Consider the following 18,297-nt stretch of genomic DNA (forward strand, 5'->3'; position numbering starts at 1 on the left):
TTTTCTACTTCTAACTACTGGTTCATAAATGAATACGTTTGAAAATGGAATGCATCAACAGAACGGTGTTGGCAGTATAAAAATATCTACAGCACCTTGTATTCCCAGGTGGTCTCCTATCCAAGTACTAACCAGGCCCAACACTGCTTAGCTTCCAAGATCAGATGAGATTGGGCGTATCCAGTGTGGTGTGTCTGTAGATGAGCTTTGTGGTTTCTGTTAGAACTTTTCTACTTCTAACTACTGGTTCATAAATGAGTACGTTTGAAAATGGAATGCATCAACAGAACGGTGTTGGCAGTATAAAAATATCTACAGCTCCTTGTATTCTCAGGTGGTCTCCCATCCAAGAACTAACCAGGCCAAACACTGCTTAGCTTCCAAGACCAGATGAGTTTGGGCGTATCCAATGTCGTGTGGCTGTAGATGAGCTGTGTGGTTTCTGTTAGAACTTTTCTACTTCTAACTACTGGTTCATAAATGAATACGTTTAAAAATGGAATGCATCAACAGAACGGTGTTGGCAGTATAAAAATATCTACAGCACCTTGTATTCCCAGGTGGTCTACCATCCAAGTACTAACCAGGCCCAACACTACTTAGCTTCCAAGATCAGATGAGATTGGGCGTATCCAGTGTGGTGTGGCTGTAGATGAGCTTTGTGGTTTCTGTTAGAACTTTTCTACTTCTAACTACTGGTTCATAAATGAATAAGTTTGAAAATGGAATGGATCAACAGAACGGTGTTGGCAGTATAAAAATATCTACAGCACCTTGTATTCCCAGTTGGTCTCCCATCCAAGTACTAACCAGGCCTAACACTGCTTAGCTTCCAAGATCAGATGAGTTTGGGCGTATCCAATGTTGTGTGGCTGTAGATGAGCTGTGTGGTTTCTGTTAGAACTTTTCTACTTCTAACTACTGGTTCATAAATGAATACGTTTGAAAATGGAATGCATCAACAGAACGGTGTTGGCAGTATAAAAAATATCTACAGCACCTTGTATTCCCAGGTGGTCTCCTATCCAAGTACTAACCAGGCCCAACACTGCTTAGCTTCCAAGATAAGATGAGATTGGGCGTATCCAGTGTGGTGTGGCTGTAGATGAGCTTTGTGGTTTCTGTTTGAACTTTTCTACTTCTAACTACTGGTTCATAAATATATACGTTTGAAAATTGAATGCATCAACATAACGGTGTTGGCAGTATAAAAATATCTACAGCACCTTGTATTCCCAGGTGGTCTCCCATCCAAGTACTAACCAGGCCCAACACTGCTTAACTTCCAAGATCAGATGAGATTGGGCGCTTCCAATGTGGTGTGGCTGTAGATAAGCTTTGTGGTTTCTGTTAGAACTTTTCTACTTCTAACTACTGGTTCATAAATGAATAAGTTTGAAAATGGAATGGATCAACAGAACGGTGTTGGCAGTATAAAAATATCTACAGCACCTTGTATTCCCAGGTGGTCTCCCATCCAAGTACTAACCAGGCCCAACACTGCTTAGCTTCCAAGATCAGATGAGATTGGGCGTATCCAGTGTGGTGTGGCTGTAGATGAGCTTTGTGGTTTCTGTTAAAACTTTTCTACTTCTAACTACTGGTTCATAAATGAATACGTTTTAAAATGGAATGCATCAACAGAACGGTGTTGGCAGTATAAAAATATCTACAGCACCTTGTATTCCCAGGTGTTCTCCCATCCAAGCACTAACCAGGCCCAACACTGCTTAGCTTCGAAGATGAGATGCGATTGGGCGTATCCAGTGTGGTGTGGCTGTAGATGAGCTTTGTGGTTTCTGTTAGAACTTTTCTACTTCTAACTACTGGTTCATAAATGAATAAGTTTGAAAATGGAATGCATCAACAGAACGGTGTTGGCAGTATAAAAATATCTACAGCACCTTGTATTCCCAGGTGGTCTCCCATCCAAGTACTAACCAGGCCCAACACTGCTTAGCTTCCAAGATCAGATGAGATTGGGCGTATCCAGTGTGGTGTGGCTGTAGATGAGCTTTGTGGTTTCTGCTAGAACTTTTCTACTTCTAACTACTGGTTCATAAATAAGTACGTTTGAAAAAGGAATGCATCAACAGAACGGTGTTGGCAGTATAAAAATATCTACAGCACCTTGTATTCCCAGGTGGTCTCCCATCCAAGTACTAACCAGGCCCAACACTGCTTAGCTTCCAAGATCAGATGAGATTGGGCGTATCCAGTGTGGTGTGGCTGTAGATGAGCTTTGTGGTTTCTGTTAGAACTTTTCTACTTCTAACTACTGGTTCATAAATGAATACGTTTGAAAATGGAATGCATCAACAGAACGGTGTTGGCAGTATAAAAATATCTACAGCACCTTGTATTCCCAGGTGGTCTCCCATCCAAGTACTGACCAGGCCCAACACTGCTTAGCTTCCAAGATCAGATGAGATTGGGCATATCCAGTGTGGTGTGGCTGTAGATGAGCTTTGTGGTTTCTGTTAGAACTTTTCTACTTCTAACTACTGGTTCATAAATGAAAACGTTTGAAAATGGAATGCATCAACAGAACGGTGTTGGCAGTATAAAAATATCTACAGCACCTTGTATCCCCAGGTGGTCTCCCATCCAAGTACTAACCAGGCCCAACACTGCTTAGCTTTCAAGATCAGATGAGATTGGGCGTATCCAGTGTGGCGTGGCTGTAGATGAGCTTTGTGGTTTCTGTTAGAACTTGTCTACTTCTAACTACTGGTTCATAAATGAAAACGTTTGAAAATGGAATGCATCAACAGAACGGTGTTGGCAGTATAAAAATATCTACAGCACCTTGTATTCCCAGGTTGTCTCCCATCCAAGTACTAACCAGGCCCAACACTGCTTAGCTTCCACATTCAGATGAGATTGGGCGTATCCAGTGTGGTGTGGCTGTAGATGAGCTTTGTGTTTTCTGTTAGAACTTTGCTACTTCTAACTACTGGTTCATAAATGAATACGTTTGAAAATGGAGTGCATCAACAGAACGGTGTTGGCAGTATAAAAATATCTACAGCACCTTGTATTCCCAGGTGGTCTCCCATCCAAGCACTAACCAGGCCCAACACTGCATAGATTCCAAGATCAGACGAGATTGGGCGTATCCAGTGTGGTGTGGCTGTAGATGAGCTTTGTGGTTTCTATTAGAACTTTTCTACTTCTAACTACTGGTTCATAAATGAATATGTTTGAAAATGGAATGCATCAACAGAACGGTGTTGGCAGTATAAAAATTTCTACAGCACCTTGTATTCCCAGGTGGTCTTCCATGCAAGTACTAACCAGTTCCAACACTGCTTAGCTTCCAAGATCAGATGAGATTGGGCGTATCCAGTGTGGTGTGGCTGTAGATGAGCTTTGTGGTTTCTGTTAGAACTGTTCTACTTCTAACTACTGGTTCATAAATGAATACGTTTGAAAATGGAATGCATCAACAGAACGGTGTTGGCAGTATAAAAATATCTACAGCACCTTGTATTCCCAGGTGGTCTACCATCCAAGTACTAACCAGGCCCAACACTGCTTAGCTTCCAAGATCAGATGAGATTGGGCGTATCCAGTGTGGTGTGGCTGTAGATGAGCTTTGTGGTTTCTGTTAGAACTTTTCTACTTCTAACTACTGGTTCATAAATGAATACATTTGAAAATGGAATGCATCAACAGAACGGTGTTGGCAGTATAAAAATATCTACAGCACCTTAAACTCCCAGTTGGTCTCCCATCCAAGTACTAACCAGGCCCAACACTGCTTAGCTTCCAAGATCAGATGAGTTTGGGCGTATCCAATGTGGTGTGGCTGTAGATGAGCTGTGTGGTTTCTGTTAGAACTTTTCTACTTCTAACTACTGGTTCATAAATGAATACGTTTGAAAATGGAATGCATCAACAGAACGGTGTTGGCAGTATAAAAATATCTACAGCACCTTGTATTCCCAGGTGGTCTCCCATCCAAGTACTAACCAGGCCCAACACTGCTTAGCTTCCAAGATCAGATGAGTTTGGGCGTATCCAATGTGGTGTGGCTTTAGATGAGCTGTGTGGTTTCTGTTAGAACTTTTCTACTTCTTACTACTGGTTCATAAATGAATACGTTTGAAAATGGAATGCATCAACAGAACGGTGTTGGCAGTATAAAAATATCTACAGCACCTTGTATTCCCAGGTGGTCTCCTATCCAAGTACTAACCAGGCCCAACACTGCTTAGCTTCCAAGATCAGATGAGATTTGGCGTATCCAGTGTGGTGTGTCTGTAGATGAGCTTTGTGTTTTCTGTTAGAACTTTGCTACTTCTAACTACTGGTTCATAAATGAATACGTTTGAAAATGGAGTGCATCAACAGAACGGTGTTGGCAGTATAAAAATATCTACAGCACCTTGTATTCCCAGGTGGTCTCCCATCCAAGCACTAACCAGGCCCAACACTGCTTAGATTCCAAGATCAGACGAGATTGGGCGTATCCAGTGTGGTGTGGCTGTAGATGAGCTTTGTGGTTTCTATTAGAACTTTTCTACTTCTAACTACTGGTTCATAAATGAATATGTTTGAAAATGGAATGCATCAACAGAACGGTGTTGGCAGTATAAAAATTTCTACAGCACCTTGTATTCCCAGGTGGTCTCCCATGCAAGTACTAACCAGTTCCAACACTGCTTAGCTTCCAAGATCAGATGAGATTGGGCGTATCCAGTGTGGTGTGGCTGTAGATTAGCTTTGTGGTTTCTGTTAGAACTGTTCTACTTCTAACTACTGGTTCATAAATGAATACGTTTGAAAATGGAATGCATCAACAGAACGGTGTTGGCAGTATAAAAATATCTACAGCACCTTGTATTCCCAGGTGGTCTACCATCCAAGTACTAACCAGGCCCAACACTGCTTAGCTTCCAAGATCAGATGAGATTGGGCGTATCCAGTGTGGTGTGGCTGTAGATGAGCTTTGTGGTTTCTGTTAGAACTTTTCTACTTCTAACTACTGGTTCATAAATGAATACATTTGAAAATGGAATGCATCAACAGAACGGTGTTGGCAGTATAAAAATATCTACAGCTCCTTGTATTCTCAGGTGGTCTCCCATCCAAGTACTAACCAGGCCCAACACTGCTTAGCTTCCAAGATCAGATGAGTTTGGGAGTATCCAATGTGGTGTGGCTTTAGATGAGCTGTGTGGTTTCTGTTAGAACTTTTCTACTTCTAACTACTGGTTCATAAATGAATACGTTTGAAAATGGAATGCATCAACAGAACGGTGTTGGCAGTATAAAAATATCTACAGCACCTTGTATTCCCAGGTGGTCTCCTATCCAAGTACTAACCAGGCCCAACACTGCTTAGCTTCCAAGATCAGATGAGATTTGGCGTATCCAGTGTGGTGTGTCTGTAGATGAGCTTTGTGGTTTCTGTTAGAACTTTTCTACTTCTAACTACTGGTTCATAAATGAGTACGTTTGAAAATGGAATGCATTAACAGAACGGTGTTGGCAGTATAAAAATATCTACAGCTCCTTGTATTCTCAGGTGGTCTCCCATCCAAGAACTAACCAGGCCAAACACTGCTTAGCTTCCAAGATCAGATGAGTTTGGGCGTATCCAATGTCGTGTGGCTGTAGATGAGCTGTGTGGTTTCTGTTAGAACTTTTCTACTTCTAACTACTGGTTCATAAATAAGTACGTTTGAAAATGGAATGCATCAACAGAACGGTGTTGGCAGTATAAAAATATCTACAGCACCTTGTATTCCCAGGTGGTCTCCCATCCAAGTACTAACCAGGCCCAACACTGCTTAGCTTCCAAGATCAGATGAGATTGGGCGTATCCAGTGTGGTGTGGCTGTAGATGAGCTTTGTGGTTTCTGTTAGAACTTTTCTACTTCTAACTACTGGTTCATAAATGAATACGTTTGAAAATGGAATGCATCAACAGAACGGTGTTGGCAGTATAAAAATATCTACAGCACCTTGTATTCCCAGTTGGTCTCCCATCCAAGTACTAACCAGGCCCAACACTGCTTAGCTTCCAAGATCAGATGAGTTTGGGCGTATCCAATGTGGTGTGGCTGTAGATGAGCTGTGTGGTTTCTGTTAGAACTTTTCTACTTCTAACTACTGGTTCATAAATGAATACGTTTGAAAATGGAATGCATCAACAGAACGGTGTTGGCAGTATAAAAAATATCTACAGCACCTTGTATTCCCAGGTGGTCTCCTATCCAAGTACTAACCAGGCCCAACACTGCTTAGCTTCCAAGATAAGATGAGATTGGGCGTATCCAGTGTGGTGTGGCTGTAGATGAGCTTTGTGGTTTCTGTTTGAACTTTTCTACTTCTAACTACTGGTTCATAAATGAATAAGTTTGAAAATGGAATGGATCAACAGAACGGTGTTGGCAGTATAAAAATATCTACAGCACCTTGTATTCCCAGGTGGTCTCCCATCCAAGTACTAACCAGGCCCAACACTGCTTAGCTTCCAAGATCAGATGAGATTGGGCGTATCCAGTGTGGTGTGGCTGTAGATGAGCTTTGTGGTTTCTGTTAAAACTTTTCTACTTCTAACTACTGGTTCATAAATGAATACGTTAGAAAATGGAATGCATCAACAGAACGGTGTTGGCAGTATAAAAATATCTACAGCACCTTGTATTCCCAGGTGGGCTCCCATCCAAGTACTAACCAGGTCCAACACTGCTTAGCTTCCAAGATCAGATGAGATTGGGCATATCCAATGTGGTATGGCTGTAGATGAGCTTTGTGGTTTCTGTTAGAACTTTTCTACTTCTAACTACAGGTTCATAAATGAATACGTTTGAAAATGGAATGCATCAACAGAATGGTGTTGGCAGTATAAAAATATCTACAGCACCTTGTATTCCCAGGTGGTCTCCCATCAAAGTACTAACCAGGACCAACACTGCTTAGCTTCCAAGATCAGATGAGATTAAGCGTATCCAATGTGGTATGGCTGTAGATGAGCTTTGTGGTTTCTGTTAGAACTTTTCTACTTCTAACTACAGGTTCATAAATGAATACGTTTGAAAATGGAATGCATCAACAGAACGGTGTTGGCAGTATAAAAATATCTACAGCACCTTGTATTCCCAGGTGGGCTCCCATGCAAGTACTAACCAGGTCCAACACTGCTTAGCTTCCAAGATCAGATGAGATTGTGCGTATCCAGTGTGGTGTGGCTGCAGATGAGCTTTGTGGTTTCTGTTAGAACTTTTCTACTTCTAACTACTGGTTCATAAATGAATACGTTTGAAAATGGAATGCATCAACAGAACGGTGTTGGCAGTATAAAAATATCTACAGCACCTTGTATTCCCAGTTGGTCTCCCATCCAAGTACTAACCAGGCCCAACACTGCTTAGCTTCCAAGATCAGATGAGTTTGGGCGTATCCAATGTGGTGTGGCTGTAGATGAGCTGTGTGGTTTCTGTTAGAACTTTTCTACTTCTAACTACTGGTTCATAAATGAATACGTTTGAAAATGGAATGCATCAACAGAACGGTGTTGGCAGTATAAAAAATATCTACAGCACCTTGTATTCCCAGGTGGTCTCCTATCTAAGTACTAACCAGGCCCAATACTGCTTAGCTTCCAAGATAAGATGAGATTGGGCGTATCCAGTGTGGTGTGGCTGTAGATGAGCTTTGTGGTTTCTGTTTGAACTTTTCTACTTCTAACTACTGGTTCATAAATGAATAAGTTTGAAAATGGAATGGATCAACAGAACGGTGTTGGCAGTATAAAAATATCTACAGCACCTTGTATTCCCAGGTGGTCTCCCATCCAAGTACTAACCAGGCCCAACACTGCTTAGCTTCCAAGATCAGATGAGATTGGGCGTATCCAGTGTGGTGTGGCTGTAGATGAGCTTTGTGGTTTCTGTTAAAACTTTTCTACTTCTAACTACTGGTTCATAAATGAATACGTTAGAAAATGGAATGCATCAACAGAACGGTGTTGGCAGTATAAAAATATCTACAGCACCTTGTATTCCCAGGTGGGCTCCCATCCAAGTACTAACCAGGTCCAACACTGCTTAGCTTCCAAGATCAGATGAGATTGGGCATATCCAATGTGGTATGGCTGTAGATGAGCTTTGTGGTTTCTGTTAGAACTTTTCTACTTCTAACTACAGGTTCATAAATGAATACGTTTGAAAATGGAATGCATCAACAGAATGGTGTTGGCAGTATAAAAATATCTACAGCACCTTGTATTCCCAGGTGGTCTCCCATCAAAGTACTAACCAGGTCCAACACTGCTTAGCTTCCAAGATCAGATGAGATTAAGCGTATCCAATGTGGTATGGCTGTAGATGAGCTTTGTGGTTTCTGTTAGAACTTTTCTACTTCTAACTACAGGTTCATAAATGAATACGTTTGAAAATGGAATGCATCAACAGAACGGTGTTGGCAGTATAAAAATATCTACAGCACCTTGTATTCCCAGGTGGGCTCCCATGCAAGTACTAACCAGGTCCAACACTGCTTAGCTTCCAAGATCAGATGAGATTGTGCGTATCCAGTGTGGTGTGGCTGCAGATGAGCTTTGTGGTTTCTGTTAGAACTTTTCTACTTCTAACTACGGGTTCATAAATGAATACGTTTGAAAATGGAATGCATCAACAGAACGGTGTTGGCAGTATAAAAATATCTACAGCACCTTGTATTCCCAGGAGGTTTCCCATCCAAGTACTAACCTAGCCCAACACTGCTTAGCTTCCAAGATCAGATGAGATTGGGCGTACCCAGTGTGGTGTGGCTGTAGATGACCTTTGTGGTTTCTGTTAGAACTTTTCTACTTCTAACTACTGGTTCATAAATGAGGATGTTTGAAAATGGAATGCATCAACAGAACGGTGTTGGCAGTATAAAAATATCTACAGCACCTTGTATTCCAAGGTGGTTTCCCATCCAAGTACTAACCTAGCCCAACACTGCTTAGCTTCCAAGATCAGATGAGATTGGGCGTACCCAGTGTGGTGTGGCTGTAGATGACCTTTGTGGTTTCTGTTAGAACTTTTCTACTTCTAACTACTGGTTCATAAATGAGGATGTTTGAAAATGAAATGCATCAACAGAACGGTGTTGGCAGTATAAAAATATCTACAGCACCTTGTATTCCCAGGTGGTCTCCCATCCAAGTACTAACCAGGCCCAACACTGCTTAGCTTCCAAGATCAGATGAGATTGGGCGTATCCAGCGTGGTGAGGCTGTAGATGAGCTTTGTGGTTTCTGTTAGAACTTTTCTACTTCTAACTACTGGTTCATAAATGAATACATTTGAAAATGGAATGCATCAACAGAACGGTGTTGGCAGTATAAAAATATCTACAGCACCTTAAATTCCCAGTTGGTCTCCCATCCAAGCACTAACCAGGCCAAACACTGCTTAGCTTCCAAGATCAGATGAGTTTGGGCGTATCCAATGTGGTGTGGCTGTAGATGAGCTGTGTGGTTTCTGTTAGAACTTTTCTACTTCTAACTACTGGTTCATAAATGAATACGTTTGAAAATGGAATGCATCAACAGAACGGTGTTGGCAGTATAAAAATATCTACAGCGCCTTGTATTCCCAGGTGGTCTCCCATCCAAGTACTAACCAGGCCCAACACTGCTTAGCTTCCAAGATCAGATGAGTTTGGGCGTATCCAATGTGTTGTGGCTTTAGATGAGCTGTGTGGTTTCTGTTAGAACTTTTCTACTTCTAACTACTGGTTCATAAATGAATACGTTTGAAAATGGAATGCATCAACAGAACGGTGTTGGCAGTATAAAAATATCTACAGCACCTTGTATTCCCAGGTGGTCTCCTATCCAAGTACTAACCAGGCCCAACACTGCTTAGCTTCCAAGATCAGATGAGATTGGGCGTATCCAGTGTGGTGTGTCTGTAGATGAGCTTTGTGGTTTCTGTTAGAACTTTTCTACTTCTAACTACTGGTTCATAAATGAGTACGTTTGAAAATGGAATGCATCAACAGAACGGTGTTGGCAGTATAAAAATATCTACAGCTCCTTGTATTCTCAGGTGGTCTCCCATCAAAGAACTAACCAGGCCAAACACTGCTTAGCTTCCAAGATCAGATGAGTTTGGGCGTATCCAATGTCGTGTGGCTGTAGATGAGCTGTGTGGTTTCTGTTAGAACTTTTCTACTTCTAACTACTGGTTCATAAATAAGTACGTTTGAAAATGGAATGCATCAACAGAACGGTGTTGGCAGTATAAAAATATCTACAGCACCTTGTATTCCCAGGTGGTCTACCATCCAAGTACTAACCAGGCCCAACACTACTTAGCTTCCAAGATCAGATGAGATTGGGCGTATCCAGTGTGGTGTGGCTGTAGATGAGCTTTGTGGTTTCTGTTAGAACTTTTCTACTTCTAACTACTGGTTCATAAATGAATACGTTTGTAAATGGAATGCATCAACAGAACGGTGTTGGCAGTATAAAAATATCTACAGCACCTTGTATTCCCAGTTGGTCTCCCATCCAAGTACTAACCAGGCCCAACACTGCTTAGCTTCCAAGATCAGATGAGTTTGGGCGTATCCAATGTGGTGTGGCTGTAGATGAGCTGTGTGGTTTCTGTTAGAACTTTTCTACTTCTAACTACTGGTTCATAAATGAATACGTTTGAAAATGGAATGCATCAACAGAACGGTGTTGGCAGTATAAAAAATATCTACAGCACCTTGTATTCCCAGGTGGTCTCCTATCCAAGTACTAACCAGGCCCAACACTGCTTAGCTTCCAAGATAAGATGAGATTGGGCGTATCCAGTGTGGTGTGGCTGTAGATGAGCTTTGTGGTTTCTGTTAGAACTTTTCTACTTCTAACTACTGGTTCATAAATATATACGTTTGAAAATTGAATGCATCAACATAACGGTGTTGGCAGTATAAAAATATCTACAGCACCTTGTATTCCCAGGTGGTCTCCCATCCAAGTACTAACCAGGCCCAACACTGCTTAACTTCCAAGATCAGATGAGATTGGGCGCTTCCAATGTGGTGTGGCTGTAGATAAGCTTTGTGGTTTCTGTTAGAACTTTTCTACTTCTAACTACTGGTTCATAAATGAATAAGTTTGAAAATGGAATGGATCAACAGAACGGTGTTGGCAGTATAAAAATATCTACAGCACCTTGTATTCCCAGGTGGTCTCCCATCCAAGTACTAACCAGGCCCAACACTGCTTAGCTTCCAAGATCAGATGAGATTGGGCGTATCCAGTGTGGTGTGGCTGTAGATGAGCTTTGTGGTTTCTGTTAAAACTTTTCTACTTCTAACTACTGGTTCATAAATGAATACGTTTTAAAATGGAATGCATCAACAGAACGGTGTTGGCAGTATAAAAATATCTACAGCACCTTGTATTCCCAGGTGTTCTCCCATCCAAGCACTAACCAGGCCCAACACTGCTTAGCTTCGAAGATGAGATGCGATTGGGCGTATCCAGTGTGGTGTGGCTGTAGATGAGCTTTGTGGTTTCTGTTAGAACTTTTCTACTTCTAACTACTGGTTCATAAATGAATAAGTTTGAAAATGGAATGCATCAACAGAACGGTGTTGGCAGTATAAAAATATCTACAGCACCTTGTATTCCCAGGTGGTCTCCCATCCAAGTACTAACCAGGCCCAACACTGCTTAGCTTCCAAGATCAGATGAGATTGGGCGTATCCAGTGTGGTGTGGCTGTAGATGAGCTTTGTGGTTTCTGCTAGAACTTTTCTACTTCTAACTACTGGTTCATAAATAAGTACGTTTGAAAAAGGAATGCATCAACAGAACGGTGTTGGCAGTATAAAAATATCTACAGCACCTTGTATTCCCAGGTGGTCTCCCATCCAAGTACTAACCAGGCCCAACACTGCTTAGCTTCCAAGATCAGATGAGATTGGGCGTATCCAGTGTGGTGTGGCTGTAGATGAGCTTTGTGGTTTCTGTTAGAACTTTTCTACTTCTAACTACTGGTTCATAAATGAATACGTTTGAAAATGGAATGCATCAACAGAACGGTGTTGGCAGTATAAAAATATCTACAGCACCTTGTATTCCCAGGTGGTCTCCCATCCAAGTACTAACCAGGCCCAACACTGCTTAGCTTCCAAGATCAGATGAGATTGGGCATATCCAGTGTGGTGTGGCTGTAGATGAGCTTTGTGGTTTCTGTTAGAACTTTTCTACTTCTAACTACTGGTTCATAAATGAAAACGTTTGAAAATGGAATGCATCAACAGAACGGTGTTGGCAGTATAAAAATATCTACAGCACCTTGTATTCCCAGGTGGTCTCCCATCCAAGTACTAACCAGGCCCAACACTGCTTAGCTTCCAAGATCAGATGAGATTGGGCGTATCCAGTGTGGCGTGGCTGTAGATGAGCTTTGTGGTTTCTGTTAGAACTTGTCTACTTCTAACTACTGGTTCATAAATGAAAACGATTGAAAATGGAATGCATCAACAGAACGGTGTTGGCAGTATAAAAATATCTACAGCACCTTGTATTCCCAGGTGGTCTCCCATCCAAGTACTAACCAGGCCCAACACTGCTTAGCTTCCACATTCAGATGAGATTGGGCGTATCCAGTGTGGTGTGGCTGTAGATGAGCTTTGTGTTTTCTGTTAGAACTTTGCTACTTCTAACTACTGGTTCATAAATGAATACGTTTGAAAATGGAGTGCATCAACAGAACGGTGTTGGCAGTATAAAAATATCTACAGCACCTTGTATTCCCAGGTGGTCTCCCATCCAAGCACTAACCAGGCCCAACACTGCTTAGATTCCAAGATCAGACGAGATTGGGCGTATCCAGTGTGGTGTGGCTGTAGATGAGCTTTGTGGTTTCTATTAGAACTTTTCTACTTCTAACTACTGGTTCATAAATGAATATGTTTGAAAATGGAATGCATCAACAGAACGGTGTTGGCAGTATAAAAATTTCTACAGCACCTTGTATTCCCAGGTGGTCTCCCATGCAAGTACTAACCAGTTCCAACACTGCTTAGCTTCCAAGATCAGATGAGATTGGGCGTATCCAGTGTGGTGTGGCTGTAGATGAGCTTTGTGGTTTCTGTTAGAACTGTTCTACTTCTAACTACTGGTTCATAAATGAATACGTTTGAAAATGGAATGCATCAACAGAACGGTGTTGGCAGTATAAAAATATCTACAGCACCTTGTATTCCCAGGTGGTCTACCATCCAAGTACTAACCAGGCCCAACACTGCTTAGCTTCCAAGATCAGATGAGATTGGGCGTATCCAGTGTGGTGTAGCTGTAGATGAGCTTTGTGGTTTCTGTTAGAACTTTTCTACTTCTAACTACTGGTTCATAAATGAATACATTTGAAAATGGAATGCATCAACAGAACGGTGTTGGCAGTATAAAAATATCTACAGCACCTTAAATTCCCAGTTGGTCTCCCATCCAAGTACTAACCAGGCCCAACACTGCTTAGCTTCCAAGATCAGATGAGTTTGGGCATATCCAATATGGTGTGGCTGTAGATAAGCTGTGTGGTTTCTGTTAGAACTTTTCTACTTCTAACTACTGGTTCATAAATGAATACGTTTGAAAATGGAATGCATCAACAGAACGGTGTTGGCAGTATAAAAATATCTACAGCACCTTGTATTCCCAGGTGGTCTCCCATCCAAGTACTAACCAGGCCCAACACTGCTTAGCTTCCAAGATCAGATGAGTTTGGGCGTTTCCAATGTGGTGTGGCTTTAGATGAGCTGTGTGGTTTCTGTTAGAACTTTTCTACTTCTTACTACTGGTTCATAAATGAATACGTTTGAAAATGGAATGCATCAACAGAACGGTGTTGGCAGTATAAAAATATCTACAGCACCTTGTATTCCCAGGTGGTCTCCTATCCAAGTACTAACCAGGCCCAACACTGCTTAGCTTCCAAGATCAGATGAGATTTGGCGTATCCAGTGTGGTGTGTCTGTAGATGAGCTTTGTGGTTTCTGTTAGAACTTTTCTACTTCTAACTACTGGTTCATAAATGAGTACGTTTGAAAATGGAATGCATCAACAGAACGGTGTTGGCAGTATAAAAATATCTACAGCTCCTTGTATTCTCAGGTGGTCTCCCATCCAAGAACTAACCAGGCCAAACACTGCTTAGCTTCCAAGATCAGATGAGTTTGGGCGTATCCAATGTCGTGTGGCTGTAGATGAGCTGTGTGGTTTCTGTTAGAACTTTTCTACTTCTAACTACTGGTTCATAAATAAGTACGTTTGAAAATGGAATGCATCAACAGAACGGTGTTGGCAGTATAAAAATATCTACAGCACCTTGTATTCCCAGGTGGTCACCCATCCAAATACTAACCAGGCCCAACACTGCTTAGCTTCCACGATCAGATGAGATTGGGCGTAACAAGTGTGGTGTGGCTGTAGATGAGCTTTGTGTTTTCTGTTAGAACTTTGCTACTTCTAACTACTGGTTCATAAATGAATACGTTTGAAAATGGAGTGCATCAACAGAACGGTGTTGGCAGTATAAAAATATCTACAGCACCTTGTATTCCCAGGTGGTCTCCCATCCAAGCACTAACCAGGCCCAACACTGCTTAGATTCCAAGATCAGACGAGATTGGGCGTATCCAGTGTGGTGTGGCTGTAGATGAGCTTTGTGGTTTCTATTAGAACTTTTCTACTTCTAACTACTGGTTCATAAATGAATATGTTTGAAAATGGAATGCATCAACAGAACGGTGTTGGCAGTATAAAAATTTCTACAGCACCTTGTATTCCCAGGTGGTCTCCCATGCAAGTACTAACCAGTTCCAACACTGCTTAGCTTCCAAGATCAGATGAGATTGGGCGTATCCAGTGTGGTGTGGCTGTAGATTAGCTTTGTGGTTTCTGTTAGAACTGTTCTACTTCTAACTACTGGTTCATAAATGAATACATTTGAAAATGGAATGCATCAACAGAACGGTGTTGGCAGTATAAAAATATCTACAGCACCTTGTATTCCCAGGTGGTCTACCATCCAAGTACTAACCAGGCCCAACACTGCTTAGCTTCCAAGATCAGATGAGATTGGGCGTATCCAGTGTGGTGTGGCTGTAGATGAGCTTTGTGGTTTCTGTTAGAACTTTTCTACTTCTAACTACTGGTTCATAAATGAATACATTTGAAAATGGAATGCATCAACAGAACGGTGTTGGCAGTATAAAAATATCTACAGCACCTTAAATTCCCAGTTGGTCTCCCATCCAAGTACTAACCAGGCCCAACACTGCTTAGCTTTCAAGATCAGATGAGTTTGGGCGTATCCAATGTGGTGTGGCTGTAGATGAGCTGTGTGGTTTCTGTTAGAACTTTTCTACTTCTAACTACTGGTTCATAAATGAATACGTTTGAAAATGGAATGCATCAACAGAACGGTGTTGGCAGTATAAAAATATCTACAGCACCTTGTATTCCCAGGTGGTCTCCCATCCAAGTACTAACCAGGCCCAACACTGCTTAGCTTCCAAGATCAGATGAGTTTGGGAGTATCCAATGTGGTGTGGCTTTAGATGAGCTGTGTGGTTTCTGTTAGAACTTTTCTACTTCTAACTACTGGTTCATAAATGAATACGTTTGAAAATGGAATGCATCAACAGAACGGTGTTGGCAGTATAAAAATATCTACAGCACCTTGTATTCCCAGGTGGTCTCCTATCCAAGTACTAACCAGGCCCAACACTGCTTAGCTTCCAAGATCAGATGAGATTTGGCGTATCCAGTGTGGTGTGTCTGTAGATGAGCTTTGTGGTTTCTGTTAGAACTTTTCTACTTCTAACTACTGGTTCATAAATGAGTACGTTTGAAAATGGAATGCATTAACAGAACGGTGTTGGCAGTATAAAAATATCTACAGCTCCTTGTATTTTCAGGTGGTCTCCCATCCAAGAACTAACCAGGCCAAACACTGCTTAGCTTCCAAGATCAGATGAGTTTGGGCGTATCCAATGTCGTGTGGCTGTAGATGAGCTGTGTGGTTTCTGTTAGAACTTTTCTACTTCTAACTACTGGTTCATAAATAAGTACGTTTGAATATGGAATGCATCAACAGAACGGTGTTGGCAGTATAAAAATATCTACAGCACCTTGTATTCCCAGGTGGTCTCCCATCCAAGTACTAACCAGGCCCAACACTGCTTAGCTTCCAAGATCAGATGAGATTGGGCGTATCCAGTGTGGTGTGGCTGTAGATGAGCTTTGTGGTTTCTGTTAGAACTTTTCTACTTCTAACTACTGGTTCATAAATGAATACGTTTGAAAATGGAATGCATCAACAGAACGGTGTTGGCAGTATAAAAATATCTACAGCACCTTGTATTCCCAGTTGGTCTCCCATCCAAGTACTAACCAGGCCCAACACTGCTTAGCTTCCAAGATCAGATGAGTTTGGGCGTATCCAATGTGGTGTGGCTGTAGATGAGCTGTGTGGTTTCTGTTAGAACTTTTCTACTTCTAACTACTGGTTCATAAATGAATACGTTTGAAAATGGAATGCATCAACAGAACGGTGTTGGCAGTATAAAAAATATCTACAGCACCTTGTATTCCCAGGTGGTCTCCTATCCAAGTACTAACCAGGCCCAACACTGCTTAGCTTCCAAGATAAGATGAGATTGGGCGTATCCAGTGTGGTGTGGCTGTAGATGAGCTTTGTGGTTTCTGTTTGAACTTTTCTACTTCTAACTACTGGTTCATAAATGAATAAGTTTGAAAATGGAATGGATCAACAGAACGGTGTTGGCAGTATAAAAATATCTACAGCACCTTGTATTCCCAGGTGTTCTCCCATCCAAGTACTAACCAGGCCCAACACTGCTTAGCTTCCAAGATCAGATGAGATTGGGCGTATCCAGTGTGGTGTGGCTGTAGATGAGCTTCGTGGTTTCTGTTAAAACTTTTCTACTTCTAACTACTGGTTCATAAATGAATACGTTAGAAAATGGAATGCATCAACAGAACGGTGTTTGCAGTATAAAAATATCTACAGCACCTTGTATTCCCAGGTGGGCTCCCATCCAAGTACTAACCAGGTCCAACACTGCTTAGCTTCCAAGATCAGATGAGATTGGGCATATCCAATGTGGTATGGCTGTAGATGAGCTTTGTGGTTTCTGTTAGAACTTTTCTACTTCTAACTACAGGTTCATAAATGAATACGTTTGAAAATGGAATGCATCAACAGAATGGTGTTGGCAGTATAAAAATATCTACAGCACCTTGTATTCCCAGGTGGTCTCCCATCAAAGTACTAACCAGGTCCAACACTGCTTAGCTTCCAAGATCAGATGAGATTAAGCGTATCCAATGTGGTATGGCTGTAGATGAGCTTTGTGGTTTCTGTTAGAACTTTTCTACTTCTAACTACAGGTTCATAAATGAATACGTTTGAAAATGGAATGCATCAACAGAACGGTGTTGGCAGTATAAAAATATCTACAGCACCTTGTATTCCCAGGTGGGCTCCCATGCAAGTACTAACCAGGTCCAACACTGCTTAGCTTCCAAGATCAGATGAGATTGTGCGTATCCAGTGTGGTGTGGCTGCAGATGAGCTTTGTGGTTTCTGTTAGAACTTTTCTACTTCTAACTACTGGTTCATAAATGAATACGTTTGAAAATGGAATGCATCAACAGAACGGTGTTGGCAGCATAAAAATATCTACAGCACCTTGTATTCCCAGGAGGTTTCCCATCCAAGTACTAACGTAGCCCAACACTGCTTAGCTTCCAAGATCAGATGAGATTGGGCGTACCCAGTGTGGTGTGGCTGTAGATGACCTTTGTGGTTTCTGTTAGAACTTTTCTACTTCTAACTACTGGTTCATAAATGAGGATGTTTGAAAATGGAATGCATCAACAGAACGGTGTTGGCAGTATAAAAATATCTACAGCACCTTGTATTCCAAGGTGGTTTCCCATCCAAGTACTAACCTAGCCCAACACTGCTTAGCTTCCAAGATCAGATGAGATTGTGCGTATCCAGTGTGGTGTGGCTGCAGATGAGCTTTGTGGTTTCTGTTAGAACTTTTCTACTTCTAACTACTGGTTCATAAATGAATACGTTTGAAAATGGAATGCATCAACAGAACGGTGTTGGCAGTATAAAAATATCTACAGTACCTTGTATTCCCAGGTGGGCTCCCATCCAAGTACTAACCAGGTACAACACTGCTTAGCTTCCAAGATCAGATGAGATTGGGCGTATCCAATGTGGTATGGCTGTAGATGAGCTTTGTG

At 41.7% G+C, this 18,297-nt stretch overlaps 39 non-coding genes and 42 pseudogenes across 39 annotated transcripts; all 81 read right to left on the reverse strand.

Moving 5' to 3' along the window:
- Positions 1–83: 83 nt before the first annotated feature.
- LOC134885930 (5S ribosomal RNA) lies at positions 84–202 on the reverse strand. Its single transcript, XR_010170031.1, has one exon. It is a non-coding gene; the product is annotated as a 5S ribosomal RNA (ribosomal RNA).
- A 107-nt stretch (positions 203–309) lies between these two features.
- Positions 310–428, reverse strand: LOC134895083 (5S ribosomal RNA; annotated as a pseudogene).
- Positions 429–535: 107 nt separating this feature from the next.
- On the reverse strand, positions 536–654 carry LOC135067833 (5S ribosomal RNA). Its single transcript, XR_010254042.1, has one exon. It is a non-coding gene; the product is annotated as a 5S ribosomal RNA (ribosomal RNA).
- Positions 655–761: 107 nt separating this feature from the next.
- Positions 762–880, reverse strand: LOC134891402 (5S ribosomal RNA; annotated as a pseudogene).
- A 108-nt stretch (positions 881–988) lies between these two features.
- Positions 989–1,107, reverse strand: LOC134890013 (5S ribosomal RNA; annotated as a pseudogene).
- A 107-nt stretch (positions 1,108–1,214) lies between these two features.
- Positions 1,215–1,333, reverse strand: LOC134900710 (5S ribosomal RNA). The gene has a single exon (XR_010174218.1). It is a non-coding gene; the product is annotated as a 5S ribosomal RNA (ribosomal RNA).
- Positions 1,334–1,440: 107 nt separating this feature from the next.
- Positions 1,441–1,559, reverse strand: LOC134900335 (5S ribosomal RNA). Its single transcript, XR_010173849.1, has one exon. It is a non-coding gene; the product is annotated as a 5S ribosomal RNA (ribosomal RNA).
- Positions 1,560–1,666: 107 nt separating this feature from the next.
- Positions 1,667–1,785, reverse strand: LOC134897478 (5S ribosomal RNA; annotated as a pseudogene).
- Positions 1,786–1,892: 107 nt separating this feature from the next.
- On the reverse strand, positions 1,893–2,011 carry LOC134900337 (5S ribosomal RNA). The gene has a single exon (XR_010173850.1). It is a non-coding gene; the product is annotated as a 5S ribosomal RNA (ribosomal RNA).
- A 107-nt stretch (positions 2,012–2,118) lies between these two features.
- LOC134900338 (5S ribosomal RNA) lies at positions 2,119–2,237 on the reverse strand. The gene has a single exon (XR_010173851.1). It is a non-coding gene; the product is annotated as a 5S ribosomal RNA (ribosomal RNA).
- Positions 2,238–2,344: 107 nt separating this feature from the next.
- LOC135063646 (5S ribosomal RNA) lies at positions 2,345–2,463 on the reverse strand. Its single transcript, XR_010249971.1, has one exon. It is a non-coding gene; the product is annotated as a 5S ribosomal RNA (ribosomal RNA).
- Positions 2,464–2,570: 107 nt separating this feature from the next.
- Positions 2,571–2,689, reverse strand: LOC134888387 (5S ribosomal RNA; annotated as a pseudogene).
- A 107-nt stretch (positions 2,690–2,796) lies between these two features.
- LOC134892812 (5S ribosomal RNA) lies at positions 2,797–2,915 on the reverse strand (annotated as a pseudogene).
- A 107-nt stretch (positions 2,916–3,022) lies between these two features.
- On the reverse strand, positions 3,023–3,141 carry LOC134893929 (5S ribosomal RNA; annotated as a pseudogene).
- Positions 3,142–3,248: 107 nt separating this feature from the next.
- Positions 3,249–3,367, reverse strand: LOC134894339 (5S ribosomal RNA; annotated as a pseudogene).
- A 107-nt stretch (positions 3,368–3,474) lies between these two features.
- Positions 3,475–3,593, reverse strand: LOC135061493 (5S ribosomal RNA). Its single transcript, XR_010247871.1, has one exon. It is a non-coding gene; the product is annotated as a 5S ribosomal RNA (ribosomal RNA).
- A 107-nt stretch (positions 3,594–3,700) lies between these two features.
- LOC134889154 (5S ribosomal RNA) lies at positions 3,701–3,819 on the reverse strand (annotated as a pseudogene).
- Positions 3,820–3,926: 107 nt separating this feature from the next.
- LOC134888534 (5S ribosomal RNA) lies at positions 3,927–4,045 on the reverse strand (annotated as a pseudogene).
- A 107-nt stretch (positions 4,046–4,152) lies between these two features.
- On the reverse strand, positions 4,153–4,271 carry LOC134891486 (5S ribosomal RNA; annotated as a pseudogene).
- A 107-nt stretch (positions 4,272–4,378) lies between these two features.
- LOC134889511 (5S ribosomal RNA) lies at positions 4,379–4,497 on the reverse strand (annotated as a pseudogene).
- Positions 4,498–4,604: 107 nt separating this feature from the next.
- Positions 4,605–4,723, reverse strand: LOC134892421 (5S ribosomal RNA; annotated as a pseudogene).
- Positions 4,724–4,830: 107 nt separating this feature from the next.
- On the reverse strand, positions 4,831–4,949 carry LOC135061494 (5S ribosomal RNA). Its single transcript, XR_010247872.1, has one exon. It is a non-coding gene; the product is annotated as a 5S ribosomal RNA (ribosomal RNA).
- A 107-nt stretch (positions 4,950–5,056) lies between these two features.
- LOC134892642 (5S ribosomal RNA) lies at positions 5,057–5,175 on the reverse strand (annotated as a pseudogene).
- A 107-nt stretch (positions 5,176–5,282) lies between these two features.
- Positions 5,283–5,401, reverse strand: LOC134891487 (5S ribosomal RNA; annotated as a pseudogene).
- Positions 5,402–5,508: 107 nt separating this feature from the next.
- LOC134894372 (5S ribosomal RNA) lies at positions 5,509–5,627 on the reverse strand (annotated as a pseudogene).
- A 107-nt stretch (positions 5,628–5,734) lies between these two features.
- LOC134900339 (5S ribosomal RNA) lies at positions 5,735–5,853 on the reverse strand. Its single transcript, XR_010173852.1, has one exon. It is a non-coding gene; the product is annotated as a 5S ribosomal RNA (ribosomal RNA).
- Positions 5,854–5,960: 107 nt separating this feature from the next.
- Positions 5,961–6,079, reverse strand: LOC135070404 (5S ribosomal RNA). The gene has a single exon (XR_010256570.1). It is a non-coding gene; the product is annotated as a 5S ribosomal RNA (ribosomal RNA).
- Positions 6,080–6,187: 108 nt separating this feature from the next.
- Positions 6,188–6,306, reverse strand: LOC134890015 (5S ribosomal RNA; annotated as a pseudogene).
- A 107-nt stretch (positions 6,307–6,413) lies between these two features.
- LOC134900340 (5S ribosomal RNA) lies at positions 6,414–6,532 on the reverse strand. The gene has a single exon (XR_010173853.1). It is a non-coding gene; the product is annotated as a 5S ribosomal RNA (ribosomal RNA).
- A 107-nt stretch (positions 6,533–6,639) lies between these two features.
- Positions 6,640–6,758, reverse strand: LOC135069051 (5S ribosomal RNA). The gene has a single exon (XR_010255243.1). It is a non-coding gene; the product is annotated as a 5S ribosomal RNA (ribosomal RNA).
- Positions 6,759–6,865: 107 nt separating this feature from the next.
- LOC134885688 (5S ribosomal RNA) lies at positions 6,866–6,984 on the reverse strand. The gene has a single exon (XR_010169799.1). It is a non-coding gene; the product is annotated as a 5S ribosomal RNA (ribosomal RNA).
- Positions 6,985–7,091: 107 nt separating this feature from the next.
- On the reverse strand, positions 7,092–7,210 carry LOC134892669 (5S ribosomal RNA; annotated as a pseudogene).
- A 107-nt stretch (positions 7,211–7,317) lies between these two features.
- LOC135070405 (5S ribosomal RNA) lies at positions 7,318–7,436 on the reverse strand. The gene has a single exon (XR_010256571.1). It is a non-coding gene; the product is annotated as a 5S ribosomal RNA (ribosomal RNA).
- A 108-nt stretch (positions 7,437–7,544) lies between these two features.
- LOC134894206 (5S ribosomal RNA) lies at positions 7,545–7,663 on the reverse strand (annotated as a pseudogene).
- A 107-nt stretch (positions 7,664–7,770) lies between these two features.
- On the reverse strand, positions 7,771–7,889 carry LOC134900342 (5S ribosomal RNA). Its single transcript, XR_010173855.1, has one exon. It is a non-coding gene; the product is annotated as a 5S ribosomal RNA (ribosomal RNA).
- A 107-nt stretch (positions 7,890–7,996) lies between these two features.
- LOC135069057 (5S ribosomal RNA) lies at positions 7,997–8,115 on the reverse strand. Its single transcript, XR_010255249.1, has one exon. It is a non-coding gene; the product is annotated as a 5S ribosomal RNA (ribosomal RNA).
- Positions 8,116–8,222: 107 nt separating this feature from the next.
- Positions 8,223–8,341, reverse strand: LOC135070056 (5S ribosomal RNA). Its single transcript, XR_010256230.1, has one exon. It is a non-coding gene; the product is annotated as a 5S ribosomal RNA (ribosomal RNA).
- Positions 8,342–8,448: 107 nt separating this feature from the next.
- LOC134892670 (5S ribosomal RNA) lies at positions 8,449–8,567 on the reverse strand (annotated as a pseudogene).
- Positions 8,568–8,674: 107 nt separating this feature from the next.
- LOC135066212 (5S ribosomal RNA) lies at positions 8,675–8,793 on the reverse strand. The gene has a single exon (XR_010252466.1). It is a non-coding gene; the product is annotated as a 5S ribosomal RNA (ribosomal RNA).
- Positions 8,794–8,900: 107 nt separating this feature from the next.
- On the reverse strand, positions 8,901–9,019 carry LOC134885589 (5S ribosomal RNA). The gene has a single exon (XR_010169702.1). It is a non-coding gene; the product is annotated as a 5S ribosomal RNA (ribosomal RNA).
- Positions 9,020–9,126: 107 nt separating this feature from the next.
- LOC135065341 (5S ribosomal RNA) lies at positions 9,127–9,245 on the reverse strand. The gene has a single exon (XR_010251624.1). It is a non-coding gene; the product is annotated as a 5S ribosomal RNA (ribosomal RNA).
- A 107-nt stretch (positions 9,246–9,352) lies between these two features.
- On the reverse strand, positions 9,353–9,471 carry LOC134895440 (5S ribosomal RNA; annotated as a pseudogene).
- A 107-nt stretch (positions 9,472–9,578) lies between these two features.
- Positions 9,579–9,697, reverse strand: LOC134894915 (5S ribosomal RNA; annotated as a pseudogene).
- A 107-nt stretch (positions 9,698–9,804) lies between these two features.
- Positions 9,805–9,923, reverse strand: LOC134885931 (5S ribosomal RNA). The gene has a single exon (XR_010170032.1). It is a non-coding gene; the product is annotated as a 5S ribosomal RNA (ribosomal RNA).
- Positions 9,924–10,030: 107 nt separating this feature from the next.
- On the reverse strand, positions 10,031–10,149 carry LOC134894777 (5S ribosomal RNA; annotated as a pseudogene).
- A 107-nt stretch (positions 10,150–10,256) lies between these two features.
- On the reverse strand, positions 10,257–10,375 carry LOC135067834 (5S ribosomal RNA). The gene has a single exon (XR_010254043.1). It is a non-coding gene; the product is annotated as a 5S ribosomal RNA (ribosomal RNA).
- A 107-nt stretch (positions 10,376–10,482) lies between these two features.
- LOC135070406 (5S ribosomal RNA) lies at positions 10,483–10,601 on the reverse strand. Its single transcript, XR_010256572.1, has one exon. It is a non-coding gene; the product is annotated as a 5S ribosomal RNA (ribosomal RNA).
- A 108-nt stretch (positions 10,602–10,709) lies between these two features.
- Positions 10,710–10,828, reverse strand: LOC134890016 (5S ribosomal RNA; annotated as a pseudogene).
- Positions 10,829–10,935: 107 nt separating this feature from the next.
- On the reverse strand, positions 10,936–11,054 carry LOC134900722 (5S ribosomal RNA). The gene has a single exon (XR_010174229.1). It is a non-coding gene; the product is annotated as a 5S ribosomal RNA (ribosomal RNA).
- A 107-nt stretch (positions 11,055–11,161) lies between these two features.
- LOC134900343 (5S ribosomal RNA) lies at positions 11,162–11,280 on the reverse strand. The gene has a single exon (XR_010173856.1). It is a non-coding gene; the product is annotated as a 5S ribosomal RNA (ribosomal RNA).
- A 107-nt stretch (positions 11,281–11,387) lies between these two features.
- LOC134897480 (5S ribosomal RNA) lies at positions 11,388–11,506 on the reverse strand (annotated as a pseudogene).
- Positions 11,507–11,613: 107 nt separating this feature from the next.
- Positions 11,614–11,732, reverse strand: LOC134900344 (5S ribosomal RNA). Its single transcript, XR_010173857.1, has one exon. It is a non-coding gene; the product is annotated as a 5S ribosomal RNA (ribosomal RNA).
- A 107-nt stretch (positions 11,733–11,839) lies between these two features.
- Positions 11,840–11,958, reverse strand: LOC134900345 (5S ribosomal RNA). The gene has a single exon (XR_010173858.1). It is a non-coding gene; the product is annotated as a 5S ribosomal RNA (ribosomal RNA).
- Positions 11,959–12,065: 107 nt separating this feature from the next.
- Positions 12,066–12,184, reverse strand: LOC135059150 (5S ribosomal RNA). Its single transcript, XR_010245564.1, has one exon. It is a non-coding gene; the product is annotated as a 5S ribosomal RNA (ribosomal RNA).
- Positions 12,185–12,291: 107 nt separating this feature from the next.
- On the reverse strand, positions 12,292–12,410 carry LOC135060355 (5S ribosomal RNA). The gene has a single exon (XR_010246749.1). It is a non-coding gene; the product is annotated as a 5S ribosomal RNA (ribosomal RNA).
- A 107-nt stretch (positions 12,411–12,517) lies between these two features.
- On the reverse strand, positions 12,518–12,636 carry LOC134884544 (5S ribosomal RNA). Its single transcript, XR_010168688.1, has one exon. It is a non-coding gene; the product is annotated as a 5S ribosomal RNA (ribosomal RNA).
- A 107-nt stretch (positions 12,637–12,743) lies between these two features.
- Positions 12,744–12,862, reverse strand: LOC134889512 (5S ribosomal RNA; annotated as a pseudogene).
- A 107-nt stretch (positions 12,863–12,969) lies between these two features.
- Positions 12,970–13,088, reverse strand: LOC134892422 (5S ribosomal RNA; annotated as a pseudogene).
- Positions 13,089–13,195: 107 nt separating this feature from the next.
- LOC135065731 (5S ribosomal RNA) lies at positions 13,196–13,314 on the reverse strand. Its single transcript, XR_010252004.1, has one exon. It is a non-coding gene; the product is annotated as a 5S ribosomal RNA (ribosomal RNA).
- Positions 13,315–13,421: 107 nt separating this feature from the next.
- LOC134892077 (5S ribosomal RNA) lies at positions 13,422–13,540 on the reverse strand (annotated as a pseudogene).
- Positions 13,541–13,647: 107 nt separating this feature from the next.
- LOC134887275 (5S ribosomal RNA) lies at positions 13,648–13,766 on the reverse strand (annotated as a pseudogene).
- A 107-nt stretch (positions 13,767–13,873) lies between these two features.
- On the reverse strand, positions 13,874–13,992 carry LOC134891488 (5S ribosomal RNA; annotated as a pseudogene).
- A 107-nt stretch (positions 13,993–14,099) lies between these two features.
- Positions 14,100–14,218, reverse strand: LOC134894373 (5S ribosomal RNA; annotated as a pseudogene).
- Positions 14,219–14,325: 107 nt separating this feature from the next.
- On the reverse strand, positions 14,326–14,444 carry LOC134889877 (5S ribosomal RNA; annotated as a pseudogene).
- A 107-nt stretch (positions 14,445–14,551) lies between these two features.
- Positions 14,552–14,670, reverse strand: LOC134889514 (5S ribosomal RNA; annotated as a pseudogene).
- A 107-nt stretch (positions 14,671–14,777) lies between these two features.
- On the reverse strand, positions 14,778–14,896 carry LOC134892423 (5S ribosomal RNA; annotated as a pseudogene).
- Positions 14,897–15,003: 107 nt separating this feature from the next.
- LOC135061495 (5S ribosomal RNA) lies at positions 15,004–15,122 on the reverse strand. Its single transcript, XR_010247873.1, has one exon. It is a non-coding gene; the product is annotated as a 5S ribosomal RNA (ribosomal RNA).
- Positions 15,123–15,229: 107 nt separating this feature from the next.
- LOC134890813 (5S ribosomal RNA) lies at positions 15,230–15,348 on the reverse strand (annotated as a pseudogene).
- Positions 15,349–15,455: 107 nt separating this feature from the next.
- Positions 15,456–15,574, reverse strand: LOC134888699 (5S ribosomal RNA; annotated as a pseudogene).
- Positions 15,575–15,681: 107 nt separating this feature from the next.
- Positions 15,682–15,800, reverse strand: LOC134891489 (5S ribosomal RNA; annotated as a pseudogene).
- A 107-nt stretch (positions 15,801–15,907) lies between these two features.
- LOC134895999 (5S ribosomal RNA) lies at positions 15,908–16,026 on the reverse strand (annotated as a pseudogene).
- A 107-nt stretch (positions 16,027–16,133) lies between these two features.
- On the reverse strand, positions 16,134–16,252 carry LOC134900346 (5S ribosomal RNA). The gene has a single exon (XR_010173859.1). It is a non-coding gene; the product is annotated as a 5S ribosomal RNA (ribosomal RNA).
- Positions 16,253–16,359: 107 nt separating this feature from the next.
- Positions 16,360–16,478, reverse strand: LOC135070407 (5S ribosomal RNA). Its single transcript, XR_010256573.1, has one exon. It is a non-coding gene; the product is annotated as a 5S ribosomal RNA (ribosomal RNA).
- A 108-nt stretch (positions 16,479–16,586) lies between these two features.
- LOC134890017 (5S ribosomal RNA) lies at positions 16,587–16,705 on the reverse strand (annotated as a pseudogene).
- Positions 16,706–16,812: 107 nt separating this feature from the next.
- Positions 16,813–16,931, reverse strand: LOC135068217 (5S ribosomal RNA). The gene has a single exon (XR_010254421.1). It is a non-coding gene; the product is annotated as a 5S ribosomal RNA (ribosomal RNA).
- Positions 16,932–17,038: 107 nt separating this feature from the next.
- Positions 17,039–17,157, reverse strand: LOC135069058 (5S ribosomal RNA). The gene has a single exon (XR_010255250.1). It is a non-coding gene; the product is annotated as a 5S ribosomal RNA (ribosomal RNA).
- Positions 17,158–17,264: 107 nt separating this feature from the next.
- Positions 17,265–17,383, reverse strand: LOC135070057 (5S ribosomal RNA). Its single transcript, XR_010256231.1, has one exon. It is a non-coding gene; the product is annotated as a 5S ribosomal RNA (ribosomal RNA).
- Positions 17,384–17,490: 107 nt separating this feature from the next.
- LOC134892671 (5S ribosomal RNA) lies at positions 17,491–17,609 on the reverse strand (annotated as a pseudogene).
- Positions 17,610–17,716: 107 nt separating this feature from the next.
- LOC135068992 (5S ribosomal RNA) lies at positions 17,717–17,835 on the reverse strand. The gene has a single exon (XR_010255183.1). It is a non-coding gene; the product is annotated as a 5S ribosomal RNA (ribosomal RNA).
- Positions 17,836–17,942: 107 nt separating this feature from the next.
- On the reverse strand, positions 17,943–18,061 carry LOC134890849 (5S ribosomal RNA; annotated as a pseudogene).
- Positions 18,062–18,168: 107 nt separating this feature from the next.
- LOC134891258 (5S ribosomal RNA) lies at positions 18,169–18,287 on the reverse strand (annotated as a pseudogene).
- Positions 18,288–18,297: the final 10 nt, after the last annotated feature.

The sequence above is a fragment of the Pseudophryne corroboree genome, chromosome 3, assembly GCF_028390025.1.
Source record: "Pseudophryne corroboree isolate aPseCor3 chromosome 3, aPseCor3.hap2, whole genome shotgun sequence".
NCBI lineage: Eukaryota > Metazoa > Chordata > Amphibia > Anura > Myobatrachidae > Pseudophryne > Pseudophryne corroboree.